The sequence below is a fragment of the Limanda limanda genome, chromosome 4, assembly GCF_963576545.1.
Source record: "Limanda limanda chromosome 4, fLimLim1.1, whole genome shotgun sequence".
Classification (NCBI taxonomy): domain Eukaryota; kingdom Metazoa; phylum Chordata; class Actinopteri; order Pleuronectiformes; family Pleuronectidae; genus Limanda; species Limanda limanda.
In genome coordinates, this window is record NC_083639.1 from 29,459,180 (window position 1) to 29,476,463 (window position 17,284).

Genomic DNA, 17,284 nt, shown 5'->3' on the forward strand with positions numbered 1-17,284 from the left:
TACAAGAAACAACGAACAGCCTCTAAGTGATGTGGGATGTAAGAAAGAAAAAAAATCGTTTAGTTGCTCTGAGTGTGGTAAAAGATATACAGCAAGGGGCCATCTAAATACACATATGAGGATTCATACAGGAGAGAAACCCTTTAGTTGCACTGAGTGTGGTAAAAGATTTAACCAAAGGGGCCATCTAAATAGACATATGAGGATTCATACGGGAGAGAATCCGTTTAGTTGCTCTGAGTGTGGTGAAAGATTTAACCAAAGGGGCATTCTAAATACACATATGAGGATTCATACTGGAGAGAAACCGTTTAGTTGCTCTGAGTGTGGTGAAAGATTTAGCCATAGGGGCAGTCTAAATAGACATATGAGGATTCATACAAGAAAGAAAGCGTTTAGTTGATCTGAGTGTGGTGAAAGATTTAAGATTCAGTCCTCTTGTACGAGACATCTGAGGATTCATAAAGGAGAGAAGTGATTCAGTTGCAACCTTTGCAACAAAAGATTTATTAGGATTTATCAGCAGATATTCATAGTATACATATTTATAGCTCACTGTTTTAAATAGACTACTAACAGGTTTTATGTCCCTAGAAAATATAACTCATTGAATAACACGAAAGATTTGTGTTTATAAATCTTATTTCTACAGATTTCTACATAATGTATTTATTTTTCATAATGTCCTTCATGTAATTTTAAGGTTAAAGTGTGTTCCTTGCACAGTTTGTATGTGTGTTCTTAACTAGTTCATATGATTAAATATCTTTGTTTTAAAACAATGGTTTCTTGGTTCGTGAGATTCAATGACAGTGTGTGTTCTCCTTTATGTATTGCATGTGTTTCCAAGAATAAAAGTCTACTAAAAAGATAATGGCGTTGTCGCCCTCCTCCTCTTTGTTTCTGTATGAACGGAGGCTGCACTGGCTACAGTTGAATTGTCTCCTCAAGAGACATATTAATCAGCTTCTCACAGTCAGACATGTTTGTTTACGTTTGACGTGAAGTCGGAACTCGGCAATTGAGACTTTTTTGTTTTTCTGGTCATGATAGATCGGTCAATGTGAACGTGTTCCAGGGGTCTCGTTCTATCTGATTTACGGTTTACAAAAGTTTGAAATAAGTATTAACTTGGTGCTGTCTGGTGTGTTTTGTTAGGCACAGCTTCAAGAAGAGTAAAGCTCAGCTCAGTGTTCATTTTCCAGTGCCTTTGTTGATGAAACAATTTGTTCCCTTAATTTGTAGTTGCAACTCTAGGAGAATGATAATAATAATGAAATATCTTATTTTCAAGACATCTATGAAAAGAAACTGAGCTGTGGTGGTTTCTGTTTAACTGAGGATTATGTATCAGTGGTCACATCAGGTTTGCTTGTATTATTAATTTCAATATTTTTCTATTTCTCGGATTATTAAAAAAAAACATAAATGCTTCTTTTAATATGTTCTCCCAGTCAACAGAAAGTCAATGAGCTGTCTAACTCCACAGCCCCATAGTGCTAATTGCCCTTCTCCCTCATCTTGTTTATTAATTGGGGGGAGGGGTGATTTAAATATCCATTTGATAATGAATCTTAATAGGAGAAATAAGCAACTGAATGAATAATTGAATTACTTTCCCTTTTTCTTATTTGCTATTCAACCTGCTGAGTCATTGAGCTTCTCCATTCAACCTCTCCATTCTGTGACACTTTGGGCCTTGTGCTGATAAAACAAGGTAAAACAAAGCAAATTAGCCACGAAATCTAATTCAATTTAGTTCTTTAATAATGTTGACGTTTTTCATATAAAAAGGGACAATACAATGTAAATCAAAAATGATTAATAACAGTTGAATGCACAGATTCCTTTGTCTCTGATATTTCTTTGAGCAAAAACAAGACTCATTGAAACTCACTTTTATCGTCTGCTAAAAAGGCACAAGGAGGCTGATTGGAGCACGGCAATAACTTATCAATGATCAAACATTACACAGTCATCCAATGAAACTCTGCATTAGTTAATAAAAAGGCTGATGTTGAGGAAAAGTTAAGAAGCAAATAAACGTTTGCAAGAAGCAAATAAAGCAAATTCTTCGTTTGATAACATGAACAAAAGTATCTCAACAAAATAGCAATAATACCTACAAATCCCTTCAAAGAACACATAATGAATATGTATCATTAAGAGTTGATTGAGACACATTAAAAACATTGTGAACAGCAGCTCGAGACAGAAAGTTCAATCAGTTACCTACTGCCGGGACAATATGTCAAGTACTGTGAAGTATTTTCTAACAATGCTTCTATAACAAGAGGGATAAATCTTTATACAGCATTTGAATCTTCCTCCAGAACCCTGTTCAGTACAATCTCTCAAATCTATAAGATGAGACAACACACGATGGCTTCAGATAACAATCACAAGTGCAAATGTCTGTCTATGAGATGAACGGATTTATATTATAAAAAGTTTTTACAGCATTTACTTTATAACATGATCTGTTTGCAAATGTAGAAATGTATTTTTTACCATAATAATGTTCTTGTATTGAGAAGAATAGAGGAGCTGATACTCAGTGTATGTAATGATCAGTAAGGCTTTGTATTATTTACAGTACAATTAGGATTAGTTGCCAGTTGTGTTAAACACTGTGTTGTGTTGTTTTGTTGATAGATTTCTTGTAGTGCACATGCAGAAGAGTTTATGATACTAATGATAAGGCCTCCAGGTCAAAGCCTGGCAACCTGAACACAGGGTCATTTTTTATTTCTGTATATCTGCAGTTTCTGTCTTTGTCTTGATGAAATGTTCAAATTTTCTCAGATTATAATGTCCAGAGTTAAGAATAAACTGTAGTTCAAAAATACTTCTATCCAGAAGTAAGCGGAACCAGCCACTAGTTTCCTCGGAGCTGTCAAAGTCGATTCCTTCACACAGGGACTCCTTGAAGAGAGAGGAAACGTCACTGACACTCACAGATTAATGCCTCACAGCAGAAAATACTATTAGAGGAAACTAATAGTGTCTCAGGAGTCTTAAGGTCCTATTTGGAAAATTGGGTCATTTACAGTGCCTTGCATAAGTATTCACCCCCCTTGGACTTTTCTACATTTTGTCATGGTATAACCAGAGATTCAAATGTATTTCATTGTGATTTTATATAATCGAGCCGGTAAAATAGTCCATCATTTGGAAGTGGGGGGAAATATTACATGGATTTCAAAATTATTTACAAATAAAAACCTTAAAAGTGTTGAGTGCATATGTATTCACCCCCTTTACTGTGAAACACCTAACAAACATCTGGTGCGACCAATTGCCTTCACAAGTCACATTTGCAAGTCACAAAATTAGTAAATACGGTCCACATGTCTGTAATTTAATCTCAGTATAAATACACCTGTTCTGTGAAGGCCTCAGAGTTTGTTATAGACCATTACTGAACAAACAGCATGATGAAGACCAGGGAGCTCACCAAACAGTCAGGGATGAATTTGTGGAGAAGTATGAAGCAGGGTTAGCTTATAAGAAAATATCCAAAGCTTTGAACATCTCACTGAGCACCATAAAATCCATCATCTTGAAATGGAAGAATATGGCACAACCACAAACCTACCAAGACAAGGCCGTCCACCCAAACAGACAGGCCGGACAAGGAGAAAATTAATCAGAGGAGCAACCAAGCGGCCCATGGTAACTCTGGAGGAGCTGCAAAGATCCACAGCTGATGTGGGAGAATCTGTCCACAGGACAACTATTAGTCGTGTACTCCACAAATCTGGCCTTTATGGAAGATTGACAAGAAGAAGCCGTTGTTGAAAGGGAACCATGAGAAATCGCATTTGGAGTTTGCCACAAGCCATGTGGGAGACACGGCAAACATGTGGAAGAAGGTTTTCTGGTTAGATGAGACCAATATTTAACTTTTTGGCCTCAATGCAAAACACTGTGTGGCGGCAATCCCAACACTGCCCATCACCCTGAGCACACCATCCCAACAGTGAAACATGGTGGTGGTAGTGTCATGCTGTGGGGATGCTTCTCTTCAGCAGGTACAGGAAACTGGTCAGAGCTGAGGGAAAGATGCATTGAGCTAAATACAGGACAATCCTTGAAGAAAATCTGATGCAGTCAGCAAAAGACTTGAGACTGGGGTGGAGATTTATCTTCCAGCAGGACAATGAACATAAAAATACAGCCAGAGCTACAATGGAATGGTTTATATCAAAGCATGTTAATGTCTTGAAATAGTCCAGTCAAAGCCCAGACCTAAATCTAATTGAGAATCTATGGCAAGACTTGAAAATTGCTGTTCACAGACGGTGTCCATCCAATCTGTCTGAGCTTCATCTTTATTGCCAAGAAGAATGGACAAACATTTCCATCTCTAGATGTGTAAAGCTTTTAGAGACCTACCCCAAAAGACTTACAGCTGTAATTGCAGTGAAAAGAGGTTCTACCAAGTATTGACTCAGGGGGGTGAATACTTATGCACTCAACAGATGTCAACTTTTTTGTTCTCATTATTGTTTGTTTCACAATAAAAGGTATTTTGCTCCTTCAAAGTACTATTCATATTGTGTTGATCAAATGGGAAAAAGTCAGTTTCAGTCTATTTGAAATCCAGCTTGTAACAGTACAAAATGGGAAAAAGTCCAAGGGGGGTGAATACTTATGCAAGGCACTGTATGTGGAGTGCTGTTAAACGGCTGCAGCACTGGAGACTGATCATTAGAACATTGTCTAAGAAGAAGTTATTAATTATTAATCACTTTTCTGAACCTACGTGTGATTGCTTCACTTTAATCAATACTGAGACACTCTTAAACAACTATCTTATAATTATTAATACATTATATATGTGCACAGCAAAGTATAGGTACTTGTCTATCATTTTACCTCTTTAAAACATATCTAGGAGTCTGACAAATGTGATAATCAAATGCTTTTAAAGAAGCTGTTTTTTACTGTCGCAGCCATTTAGTAAGCTTCCAAAGAATCAGGGTGCGATAGTCGTTCTTGATAACGTCGCTGAGATGAAACATATCGACAGCAGCTTTCTGAGTGCAAAGGTGATGGAAGGTTGAAGAAACCAAAGTGCTGGAAATCCATAAAAAAACATGAAACACTGTGATAATGTATATGCAGATAACATGACTTGAACAATGGGATGAATTATGGGAAAGAAAATGAAACGTTGGCTAAAGTTTTTTTTACCAAGTCTTCACAAAAAATACTCACAGACATCTGCTTCCTATTCGGGGCTGAAAGACGAAGAGAGAGAGAGAGAGAGAGAGAGAGAGAGAGAGAGAGAGAGAGAGAGAGAGAGAGAGAGAGAGAGAGAGAGAGAGAGAGAGAGAGAGAGAGAGAGAGAGAGAGAGAGAGAGAGAGAGAGAGAGAGAGAGAGAGAGAGAGAGAGAGAGAGAGAGAGAGAGAGAGAGAGAGAGAGAGAGAGAGAGAGAGAGAGAGAGAGAGAGAGAGAGAGAGAGAGAGAGAGAGAGAGAGGATGGGCTGAAGCACTGTACCCACAAGGCAAGGCCAATACATACACAACAAATACACAACAAATATACTTGTGAATATGCATTTGTAAATAAAAAACACTTTTTTTATGGGTTTAAAATCTATAATATACATTTTATATTAGCTTTAAATTTAAATAGTAAAACAAAACATCTATATTTAAAAAATTAATGCTGATATATATTTTAATGCAATGACTCTTAAAACATCATTATCAAACCCTAATGAAGAATAAATTTAATCCAGGCGTGATATTTAAAAGTTTTACAATAAACTTTGTAATAATTAACTGCAATTAAATAGAAAACACAAATACAACCAAATATAAAGATTGTGAGCTCCAGTGTTAATTTCGTTGACGATAACGATAACGAAAAATATTCGTTAACGCCCCTTTTCCCATGACTAAGACGAGACGAAGACGTAACGAAATGGATCTTTGAAAATAAAAACTATGACGAAATCTATTTTAATTTTCGTTAACGAGACGAGACGAAACGAAAATGTTTTGCGGTTGACTAAGTCACAACAATTTTTAAAAACATAATCGTATCAGGCCGTCATGAAGTACCCGGAGCGGCGAGTGTGTGTGTCTGTGTGTGTGTCTGTGTGCGTGTGTGTGTTGCCAGACAGCACACCGGTCCCGAGGCTCCGCCCCCGCGCACTCGCTCAGAGAGACAGTGAGATCAGAGCTCGTTCATGTGAAGCAGGCCGCTCACTGACTCACCTGCTTCTTAACTATGGAAACAGTGAAAACACAGAGTTCCTCTGGTCTCAGCTGCTCTGAGATCAGCGCCGCAGCTTCTGGATCAGAGCAGAGGCTGCAGCTGGTTTCTACCAAGCTCCAGCTTCTGTGTCCGCCTCCAGTCTGATCTGCTTTCAGTTTTTGTTTTCACATTTCGCCAAAGCCAACTAAAATATATAGACTGCAGCTATATGTTTTTATTTATTTCAAAATAGGGTACTTCTTATTTGATACATTTCCCACAAATATGGGGATGACTCAAATAACCCTACATAGTTCTGCGTTTAATTTATTTCAAAGTAGGCCTACACTTGCCTGTGTATTTTCTTCTCCTCTTCATAAGCATTTGGTGTTTCCCTTTGTTGTAACAGGTAAAAATAAATAAAATGTCAACAGTTTTCTTTATTGTTGTTCTATAATTTCATAAATGCAATAATCTACAGATTAGTATAGTATAACTTTATATAAAATTTGATCAGCTTTGTTATCAAATATGTTTTGCGGCTCCAGACAAATTTTATTTGGGGGAAGAGGGGGCAAAATGGCTCTTTTGATAGTAAAGGTTGCCGACCCCTGCTATAGACCTATAGGAGGGACATCTAATGGACAACCTAAGTACTGCAAGCTAGACTAGTATGCAGTTGTAGACACAACACAGGGGGTCCCTGGACCTGAGAAGGGAAGATAAGGAGTTTAATGTGGCTATTAAATGTGACTAAAACTAGACTAAAATGTAATTTGTTTTCGTCGACTAAAACTAGACTAAAATGTAATTTGTTTTCGTCGACTAAAATGTAGTTTGTTTTCGTCGACTAAAACTAGACTAAAATGTAATTTGTTTTCGTCGACTAAAACTAGACTAAAACTAAGAAGGATAAAAATGACTAAAACTAGACTAAAACTAATATGCATTTTCGTCAAAAGACTAAGACTAAGACTAAATCAAAAATAGCTGCCAAAATTAACACTGGTGAGCTCAGAAAATAAACGTTTTAATGTCAAATATAAACATAAATCGTTTCTGCATTGTTTATTCTGTAAAATAAAGGTTTTCATAATTGTGAATAAGGGTCATATCGACCAGGCTCTACTAATATGTGTCATATATGTTCTGTGTTTGATGCATATGTTTGTCTTTTATATCTTTTTAAGGCTCAACTCATGCTGTTCTGCATATTCATGCTGGAAACAGACCAGTGGTGAAGCAAAGGTCATGCAAGACAAACATCAGACGGCCAAGAAACATTCAAGAAAGAGAACTTCCCTTCGAGACCCGACACGTGACAGACACACAGAGACGAGTCCCATGTCAACACGGAGATGGAGACATATTTGAAGGGGGGGGGGGGGGCTGTAACTCTTTCACTAACTTGGCTTTGCCGTCCCTCTGGCATCAGAGCTGATGGCGTGGGGGCAAGCGGTAGCCAGGGCGGGTTGCCTGCACTGTAGAGCCTGGGGCGCTTGAACTGGACGTGACGTGACAAGGGAGTGTAACTATTCCGCCGAGGTACGAGAGCAGAGTCGCTCAGGGTTTCATCCTGGTAGGAGATGAGATGCTGCAAGGTGTTCAAGGACAAAACAAAAGATCTGGGGACTCCTGATCACAGCCGAGCAGAGTAAGATAAGATAAGATACACTTTATTTGTCCCACACACATGCACAACATGCAGAAACACACTCATGCAATGAAGGGAATTTTGTCTTATGCATTTTTCCCATCTGGTGAAGGACACACAGAGCAGTGGGCAGCCATGTACAGCGCCTACCCTGCCTAGGGACACTAGGCAGGGTAGGGAGAATAGTCTTTTTGATTCTTGGACAGAACCAGGTTCGTCTTTCGTTGTTGATCGTTGTTCAACAACGATCAACGACCAGGCAAGTTTTTGCAGAAACTCCGCGGAGTCAAACATCGAAACAGAGACCCTCTCCGCCAGAAGTCCAAGACCCTGCCACTAGTCCACCGCCTCTGGTTACTCTGGCACTAGTAACCATCATGTCCACATTGACTCTAATAACAGGCTCAACAACAGAAGCCAATTCAAAGGAGACTTTGAATTGAATTGGAGAATTTAAGGGGACTGTTAATGAGTCATTCTAGTTTGTGCATGTAAAAAAACGGCAGTTAAAAAGCCCAAAGTCCTCAGTGAAGGAAGCTCCTCTCCCCCACAGACAACATAGCTCCTGAAGCTCCTCAAGCACCCGAAGCTCCAGATGCTCCAGAAGCTCCTGAATCTGCAGAGGAGCTGCAGCAAAGGACAGTCTGAAGAAAGGGATGTGTTTTCTGAAGATTGGAGCAAGTAAACATTTTCAAATCAAAACACAAATTCAAATTATGACCCTGAATATGTCTCCTTTTAATGATAGAATAAGTCAAGAACAACCCTCACACACCTTCTCTTCATTTAAGGGTGTAAACCTTTTAAATAATTCAAAGAAGCTCAAATACAGCTTTTCTTTCATCCATAACTAGAGCGATGGTAATAATGATTATTTCAGCCAAGCAGGGCAGCATGATCAGCCAGGGCTTCAGTCCACTTTACTGTCGCCATCTAGTGTTCATTTGTTGCATACTGCTATAAAGCAGCTATCACCTCAGGGTCGTCGCACACCGACTCCACCAAGAACACATGTTGGAGAGAGGTCAGAGGTCAACGTACGACTTAAGGCCGGCGCATGCTTCTGCGTCGTCAGGGGCCCGCAGGCACACAGCTGTAACGCAGGACTCGTTGTCATTCATGGTTCTCCAACCGTTGCGCGTGTGTTGCCATGCAATACCCTGCCAGAACACTAGGCGCAGTAATGTTTTTTGTCGAAGTCGGCTCTTCTTCGTGTGTTGCACGAAGAAGAGCGATTTATTTACATCGCCACGGCGCCTCCGCAGAGCCTTTTTCTGGCGGAACAATCCGCCGGTTAGTGACGGGTTATACTAGTGGACATAGTGTCGGATCTCTTCTGCCAAGTGCTCTTCTATCTGGTCCATATTCGTTCTTCTAAATCTTCCGTGGTTTCCGGGCATGAACCGGAAATGCGACTCCGGAAATGATGTAGTCAGCAGACCAATCACAGCCCTCGCGGCCGGGTGACCCTTGCGGGGCTTTGCCGTCTAGTTAGAAAAATTGGCCGACGCACGTAAGGACGTAGGAAGGGCCGTGAGGGGCCCGGAAGGGCTCCTGCGTCTCCGTTCCCGTGAAAACGCAGAAGCATGCGCCGGCCTTAACACGCAATCAAAACAAGATCATCCAGTTTTTAAATGAGACATTGAATGGGCCCTGTGGAGTTTTCATGTTAACATTTTTTTTTTAACAATATATTTATTGAGTTTTACATAAAAGAAACATACATTCAAACATTTATAAACATACAAACGTTTATGAACACCCCCAACCCACAATCAAACAATCAGGGTAAAGAAAAAGAGGCCGGAATTAAATAACTTAAATAGGATTAAATAAAATAATTGAAAAAAAATACATATATAAAAATATAAGAATAAATGAAAGTAAATAAAGACATAATTATACAAATACAGATAAATTAAATTAAATTACAATCAATCAAATCAAAAGCCTAGATAAAATAACGTTCTCTTATTCATAATATAAATTAGTTACAATTAATATTCATCCTATTAGGTGCTGCTTCTTTATTCTGTTTCACTCATTAATTTCCACTTGGTCGCTTTCAAAAAATTGCATGAAGGTGTCCCATATCTCCTTGAATTTAAGCCAAGGCAAGAAGCCATTTCCCCTTAGCCACATTGCAGTTGTAGGACTGTCCATAGGTCCATACACAGGTTAATCAAAGGTGCTGTCTTTCGGCTTGGTACAAAGTGATTAGGATAGATAGCTAATATACATCTTGTTAACATTTAAAAGTCTCACATTCATCATTTCACGTTCAACGCTACATAAACTGTGAATGTTTGAATTTCAATTAAGTCCGATTTCCAAAGGCAAGATAACAGCAAAATATAATAAAAACACTTCCAATGTTACCTTGAATGCATTCTCCTTCACAAAGCTTGAATGAGGTCTCTACGTTCTCTTGTTGTGTTTGTTGCATCAAAAACCTGAGAAAACAAGTCAATGTGTATAACTTGGACAGTGTCAGCTTCAGAGTGACAGCAGCAGCCTGTTTGATATCTAGGTCACAATTCAGCAGTGAGATGCTGTCAGGAGCCCGTCACGTTTTCACGAGACAAACCCCATTTCCACCAGATACGACCGTGAGGGGAGAGAGGCAGCTGTGCTCTTTGGAAATTAGCAGTGATTTTATTATGTATCGGCGTGAAGTCTAATAACATGAACACTCCCTACTTGAACAGATCTATTAGTCTGTATGTAATAATACCGATGGCGCCGCCTACTGGCAACAGGAAATAAGCTTTGTTTCACAACTATCGGAGTCTCTGTTTCCTGTCTTTGTCTCTTTGTCCCCTCAGAGACTCAGAGTGAGGAGGAAGGAGCAACATGTCCGCCATGCAGCTGCTGCGGGAGTCGGTACATGAGCGGATCCGCGCTGCCGCTGAAGACTTCCTGCTGCAGGTGGAGGAAGGAGGAGGAAAGGCTCGAGTCCCGGAGCTGAGAGCGATGCTAACCGAGCGGCTCGCGGCGGAGGTGGAGGAGATCCTCGCGGGGCTGGAGGAAACCGTGGCTGGGTACGAGGAGCGAGTGGAGCGGACAGAGCTGGAGATCTGCCGCCAGAGGAGGCTGCTCGATGCCGTGATGCAGCCCGAAGTCCGGCTGCACAGAGCAGGTCAGTCCCTAGAGGAACCGCTAACAGGCTAACGTTAGCTAGCATCATATCTATCTATATCTATCTATGCTGCTCACGCTCTCTGAACTAGCTCCTCTGCTAACAGCTGTTTCTCTGCATCACTCCGGCTACAATCACCGATCTGTAGTTAAACAGCCACACATCCCAGCCCCTCCTCTCTGGTGCTTCGTGACTCTGTGTTCTGTGTGAGCTCAGCCTCGTAGTCTAACAGGCTGATACAGCAGCGATGGCTTCTCTCTCTCCCTCTTGCTCCGAGTGGCTCATGTTCACTGACTCCTCCGCCTCCATTAACAGTAGTGCTACATGTAATAAATGCAGTGTGTTGGTAGCGATGGAGGCGAGAGGCTCAGCGACCTAGAAGCTCCGTTAGCTGTAGTTAGCTTAGCCGCCGCTAGCCACCTAGCTTAGCACGTAGCCACCTAGCTTACCACGTAGCTTAGCCTAAGCTAGCTCTGTTATTCTAGGAATATTACCCAGTCTATAACATGACAACCCAGAGTTGGGACCAGGAAGCAGAGCTGCAGTGCTACACACTTCTCTGCTCCCTCTGGATCAGTCACACAACCCCATAGAGACTGTGTCTGTCCACCGTCCGATTACATGATTTAAATCAAACATTAACAGAGCGAGAATTACACACAATAAATAATAATCTAATAGAAATTAACACAACCTCTGCAACAACTCAGGAAACTAAGACTTTTAAATGTGGTCTTTTAAACATGAGATCACTGTCATCAAAAGCTATTTAAGTAAATGAACTAGTCTCAGATTACAACATAGATTTATTGTCCCTCACTGAGACGTGGCTGCATCCTGATGAATCAGAATCAGAAAGGATTTATTGCCAAGTAGCTTTACACCTACCTGGAATTTTCTTTAGTAAATAGGTGCATACATTTAACATAAAGCATAAAAACACAATAAGTACTTCACATAAGAAAGAAATAACTGTTTATAAAAAAATAATATCCAAGATATAAAAAGTTAAATAAAGAGTAAAATGCAAAACAGTTATATACGAGATATAAAAAGTAAAATAAAAAGTAAAATGCAAAACAGGAGAGAAATGTGGATGTGCAATTTGCAATATACTGTTATGTGTGTTAATGTAACACAGAAATGAGGCGTGGGTGCGGGATAACAGTCCAAGCCAGGTGGGGGTCCCGGTGTCAAATAACCAAATAACCGGTGGCCAAATTAACTCCCGCCCAAATTAAACCAAACTATACCCCGGGGTGTAAAACAGCCTAGGCCATACTATACCCCTCCAGGCCAGAGTATACCCCAGGGGATAAACTGTCCAGGGCAAAACTATACATGGTGGATATGTGGTTGATTTAGCTCTAAGGTCAGGTAGGCATAGTAGTTGTGTTGTGCTATCAAAGCATTTGAATCTTCAAAATCTAGGCTGGATATTCTCTTATATTTTAATGATAATTTACACTGCATTAATTGGAATTGAGCTGTAGGCATATACTAGGAGATCTGTATCAGAGACTAATTGTATCCACAATTATTAAGTAATGCAAGCTAGACTATTATGCAGTTGTAGACACAACACAGGGGGTCCCTGGGCCTGAGAGGGGAAGGAAAGGGGTTAAATGTGGCTATAAGATGGACTATTAAATGTGACTGAAACTAGACAAAAATGTTCTGAGTTTCCATCAACGAAAACTAGACTAAAACTAAGAAGGATAAAAATGACTCAATGTGACTAAAGCTAATATGCATTTTCATCCATAGACTATACTAAATCTAAAAAAGATACCAAAATTAACACTGGTGTCATGAAGTTGAAATTTGAGTTATAAGAACAATGTTAGTATTGGTGTAGCGAGCTAGAGAGTTTAATCAGACCGGATTCAACTAATCAACAGCTATCTTGGAATGAAAAAAGTATGTCAGGCCAAATACACCAAAATGCTTAATAACTAAATAAGCTGGCCAAGGAGTTAGACATTTTACCTTACTGGCCATCAAAGAGCATGAGAACTCTTTCATACATGCAAAGCAGCTCACAGAAATATATCCCAACTTGTGTATTGCTCTGTGGATCAGAGCAACACTACCAGTAACAGTAGCTTCAGCCGAGAGGAGTTTTTCTAATTTCAAACAATTGAAAACGATGTTTTGATTGATGACTTTGCAGCAAGGAAGGCCAGAAGGATTGCACTGTAACCCTTGAAGTGTGATGCTAGGGAGTGGAATGTTAATAGTTCTTGAGACAAAGTTAATTTATACTATTTATTTATTTGTTTGTTTATTTTGCATATTCTATTTTGATTATTTAAAACGTGTAACATATTATACAATATATCATTTAAATTGAAAGCAAACTTGCATATATAATTTTATTTCTTGTTATTATAATTATTATTGTTTGTTAGCTAAGTTGTCATTTGTTTTAATTCTTTAGTGTGCACTTTGCATTTCTTCTTAGCTCTCGTTCTTGTGATAAATAAAGGTGCAGTACTTTACTGTAGAACTGTTAAGAAGTTTTGAATTTTTCTTTTTTGGGGGGAGGCTCCAGGGGTGAAGCTTGCCTTTATAAGCCCTGCTTAATGCAAGCAGAGGACTAGAGTTTGCTGAGGCGAGATGGGATAGCTGATTCCTCTAACACCATTTTTTTTATATATATATAATAATTAACTTTTATTATATTATGTTACAATTGCATTATGTTTTGGCTATGTGCTTTTATTTTAATGTGTAACACTACTGAGAGGTGTTTTGATCTTTGGTTGTTTTGATTTTATCAGTTTTTCAGGTTGAAGTAATAAAAGTCTTTGTTTGAGAGTTTTAAGATATAAGTTAGTTAGTTTTCTCCCTTAATTTACCTGACAAAGCTGAACCCCCAATAAAATGTTGAAAAATTAAGTAATTATTGTGTATATCATTCAACACGACTGATATCATGGGGGTATAATCTGGCCTGAGGGGTATGAATTGGCCTAGGCCATAATATACCCGGGGTATAATCTAGCCTAGGCCCCTTTAACCCCGGGTATAGTTCGGCCGGGGGGTATACTATGGCCTGTTACACCGGGCCTTGTTGATAAGGCCAACTGCAGCCGGGAAGAAGCTGGTCTTGTGGCGGGAGGTTTTGGAACATGTCAGTCCAAATGAATCTACTCCCCCCAGTCATATAAATTCACACCTTTCAGAGAATTTGGACGAGGAGGTGGAGTTGCTGCTATTTTTAACTCCAGTCTATGAATTAATCCTAAACCTAAACTCAGCTACAACTCATTTGAATGTCTTGTTCTGAGTCTTTCACGCCAATCCAAGAAACACCAACAGCCAATCATATTTGCTGTAGTACCGTGCTCCTGGGGCTTATACTGAATATTTAAAGGAATTCCCTGAATTCTCACTCTCAAGCAGCTGTAAAGTGAAGGAGGAGAGTTGTGTTTGTGGTGACCGGCGGTATTTAAAAAAAACACCACGAGTGGAAAATGGCAGAGGGAGGGCAGACCCGCTTGATCGACAAAAAGGGTAGAAAAAGTTCTCTTGTATGGGAACACCTCGGATTCTTAGAATCTGAAGAGGAGCAGCACCACACAATGTAGCGGACGCACAGCGCCATTCTATAGCACGTAGCCGATAAATAAATGCATCATATTTTCAAACTCAGAAGTAATCGTTTGAATAATTGTGATTTCAATATTATCCAAAATAATCGTGATTATGAATTTTTTTTTTCATAATCGAGAAGGAACCGCTCACAGGCTAACGTAAGCTAGCATCAGCTCGAGCAGCGGAGTTAATCCTCCACTTCCTGTCTCTGTCTGCTGCACCCGGCTGCTCCACCTCTCACCTGAATAATGAGGAGGATTTAATGCTGTTGTGAACGAGTCTGTGCAGAAAACCTGCTGCTGTGAATGAAAAACTTTTTTTTACCAGAAACCTTTTGTTTTATGCTGCTTCCTTTACGAGCTGCGTCGTAACACCAACTGTAAACGACCTCAACATCTCTACTTCCTGAATGTGATCGTTCAAAAATCACAACAGTCGACATTAAACGACACAACACAAGTTTTTCAAAACACTTCAGGAAACTCTGAAATTATAAACATTTGTTTTTGTGTTTCAGTGTGTCCTGCAGACGTCCAGCAACTGATGGTGAAGAAAGAAGAGGTTCCCCCTGAGGAGCAGCAGTGGAGCCCCCTTGTGGACCAGGAGGATCCAGAGCCCCCCCACATTAAAGAGGAACAGGAGGAACCGTGGACCAATCAGGATGGACAGCAGCTTCAAGGACTGGAGGAGGCTGATATCAAGTTCACATTGACTCCTGTTGCTGTGAAGAGTGAAGAAGATCAAGAGAAACCTAAATCGTCAAGGCTTCATCCGAGTGAGATGAAGGAGAACAGAGCGGACTGTGGAGGACCAGAACCAGCCAGGAACTCAGGTCCTGATGGACGTTTACAACAAGGTCCTGAGGACAAGACTGAAGACTCTTCTGAGACTGAAGAGAGTGAGGATGATTGGATTGAGACCAGGGAAACTCAGACTGGTTTAAATACAAGAAACAACAAACAGCCTGTAAGTGATGTGGGATGTAAGACAGAAAAAAAATCGTTCAGCTGCTCTGAGTGTGGTAAAAGATTTAACCAAAGGGGCAATCTAAATAGACATATGAGGATTCATACAGGAGAGAAACCGTTTAGTTGCCCTGAGTGTTGTGAAAGATTTAGCCATAGGGGCAGTCTAAATACACATATGAGGATTCATACTGGAGAGAAACCGTTTAGTTGCTCTGAGTGTGGTGAAAGATTTAACCAAAGGGGCCATCTAAATACACATATGAGGATTCATACAGGAGAGAAAGCGTTTAGTTGCTCTGAGTGTGGTGAAAGATTTAACCAAAGGGGCCATCTAAATACACATATGAGGATTCATACAGGAGAGAAACCGTTTAGTTGCTCTGAGTGTGGTGAAAGATTTAACCAAAGGGGCAGTCTAAATACACATATGAGGATTCATACGGGAGAGAAACCGTTTAGTTGCTCTGAGTGTTGTGAAAGATTTAGCCATAGGGGCAGTCTAAATAGACATATGAGGATTCATACAAGAAAGAAAGCGTTTAGTTGATCTGAGTGTGGTGAAAGATTTAAGATTCAGTCCTATTGTACGAGACATGTGAGGATTCATAAAGGAGAGAAGTGATTCAGTTGCAACCTTTGCAACAAAAGATTTATTAGGATTTATCAGCAGATATTCATAGTATACATATTCATAGTTCACTGTTTTAAATAAACTACTACCAGGTTTTATGTCCCTAGAAAATATAAATCATTGAATAACATGAAAGATATGTGTTTATATATCTTATTTCTACAGATTTCTACATAATTTATCTATTTTTCATAATGTCCCTCTTGTAATTTTAAGGTTAAAGTGTGTTCCTTGCCCAGTATGTATGTGTGTTCTTAACATGTTCATATGATTAAATATGTTTGTTTTTAAACAATGGTTTCTTGGTTCGTGAGATTCAATGACAGTGTGTGTTCTCCTTTATGTATTCAATGTGTTTCCAAGAATAAAAGTCTACTAAAAAGATAATGGCGTTGTCGCCCTCCTCCTCTTTGTTTCTGTATGAACGGAGGCTGCACTGGCTACAGTTGAATTGTCTCCTCAAGAGACATATTAATCAGCTTCTCACAGTCAGACATGTTTGTTTACGTTTGACGTGAAGTCGGAACTCGGCAATTGAGACTTTTTTGTTTTTCTGGTCATGATAGATCGGTCAATGTCAACGCCTTCCAGGAGTCTCGTTGTATTTGATTTACGGTTTACAAAAGTTTGAAATAAGTATTAACTTGGTGCCGTCTGGTGTGTTTTGTTAGGCACAGCTTCAAGAAGAGTAAAGCTCAGCTCAGTGTTCCTTTTCCAGTGCCTTTGTTGATGAAACAATGTGTTCCCTTAATTTGTAGTTGCAACTCTAGGAGAATGATAATAATGATGAAATATCTTATTTTCAAGACATCTATGAAAAGAAACTGAGCAGTGGTGGTTTCTGTTTATCTGAGGATTATGTATCAGTGGTCACATCAGGTTTGCCTGTCTTATTTATTTCAATATTTTCTATTTCTCGGATTATTAAAAAAAACATAAATGCTTCTTTTAATATGTTCTCCCAGTCAACAGAAAGTCAATGAGCTGTCTAACTCCACAGCCACATAGTGCTAATTGCCCTTAATTGGGGGGGTGATCTAAAACTCCAATTGATAATGAATCTGAATAAGAGAAATAGGC

At 39.6% G+C, this 17,284-nt stretch overlaps 1 pseudogene; it reads left to right on the forward strand.

The window, feature by feature from the left end:
- The first annotated feature begins 46 nt into the window (after positions 1 to 46).
- LOC132999957 (gastrula zinc finger protein XlCGF8.2DB-like) lies at positions 47 to 16,054 on the forward strand (annotated as a pseudogene).
- Positions 16,055 to 17,284: the final 1,230 nt, after the last annotated feature.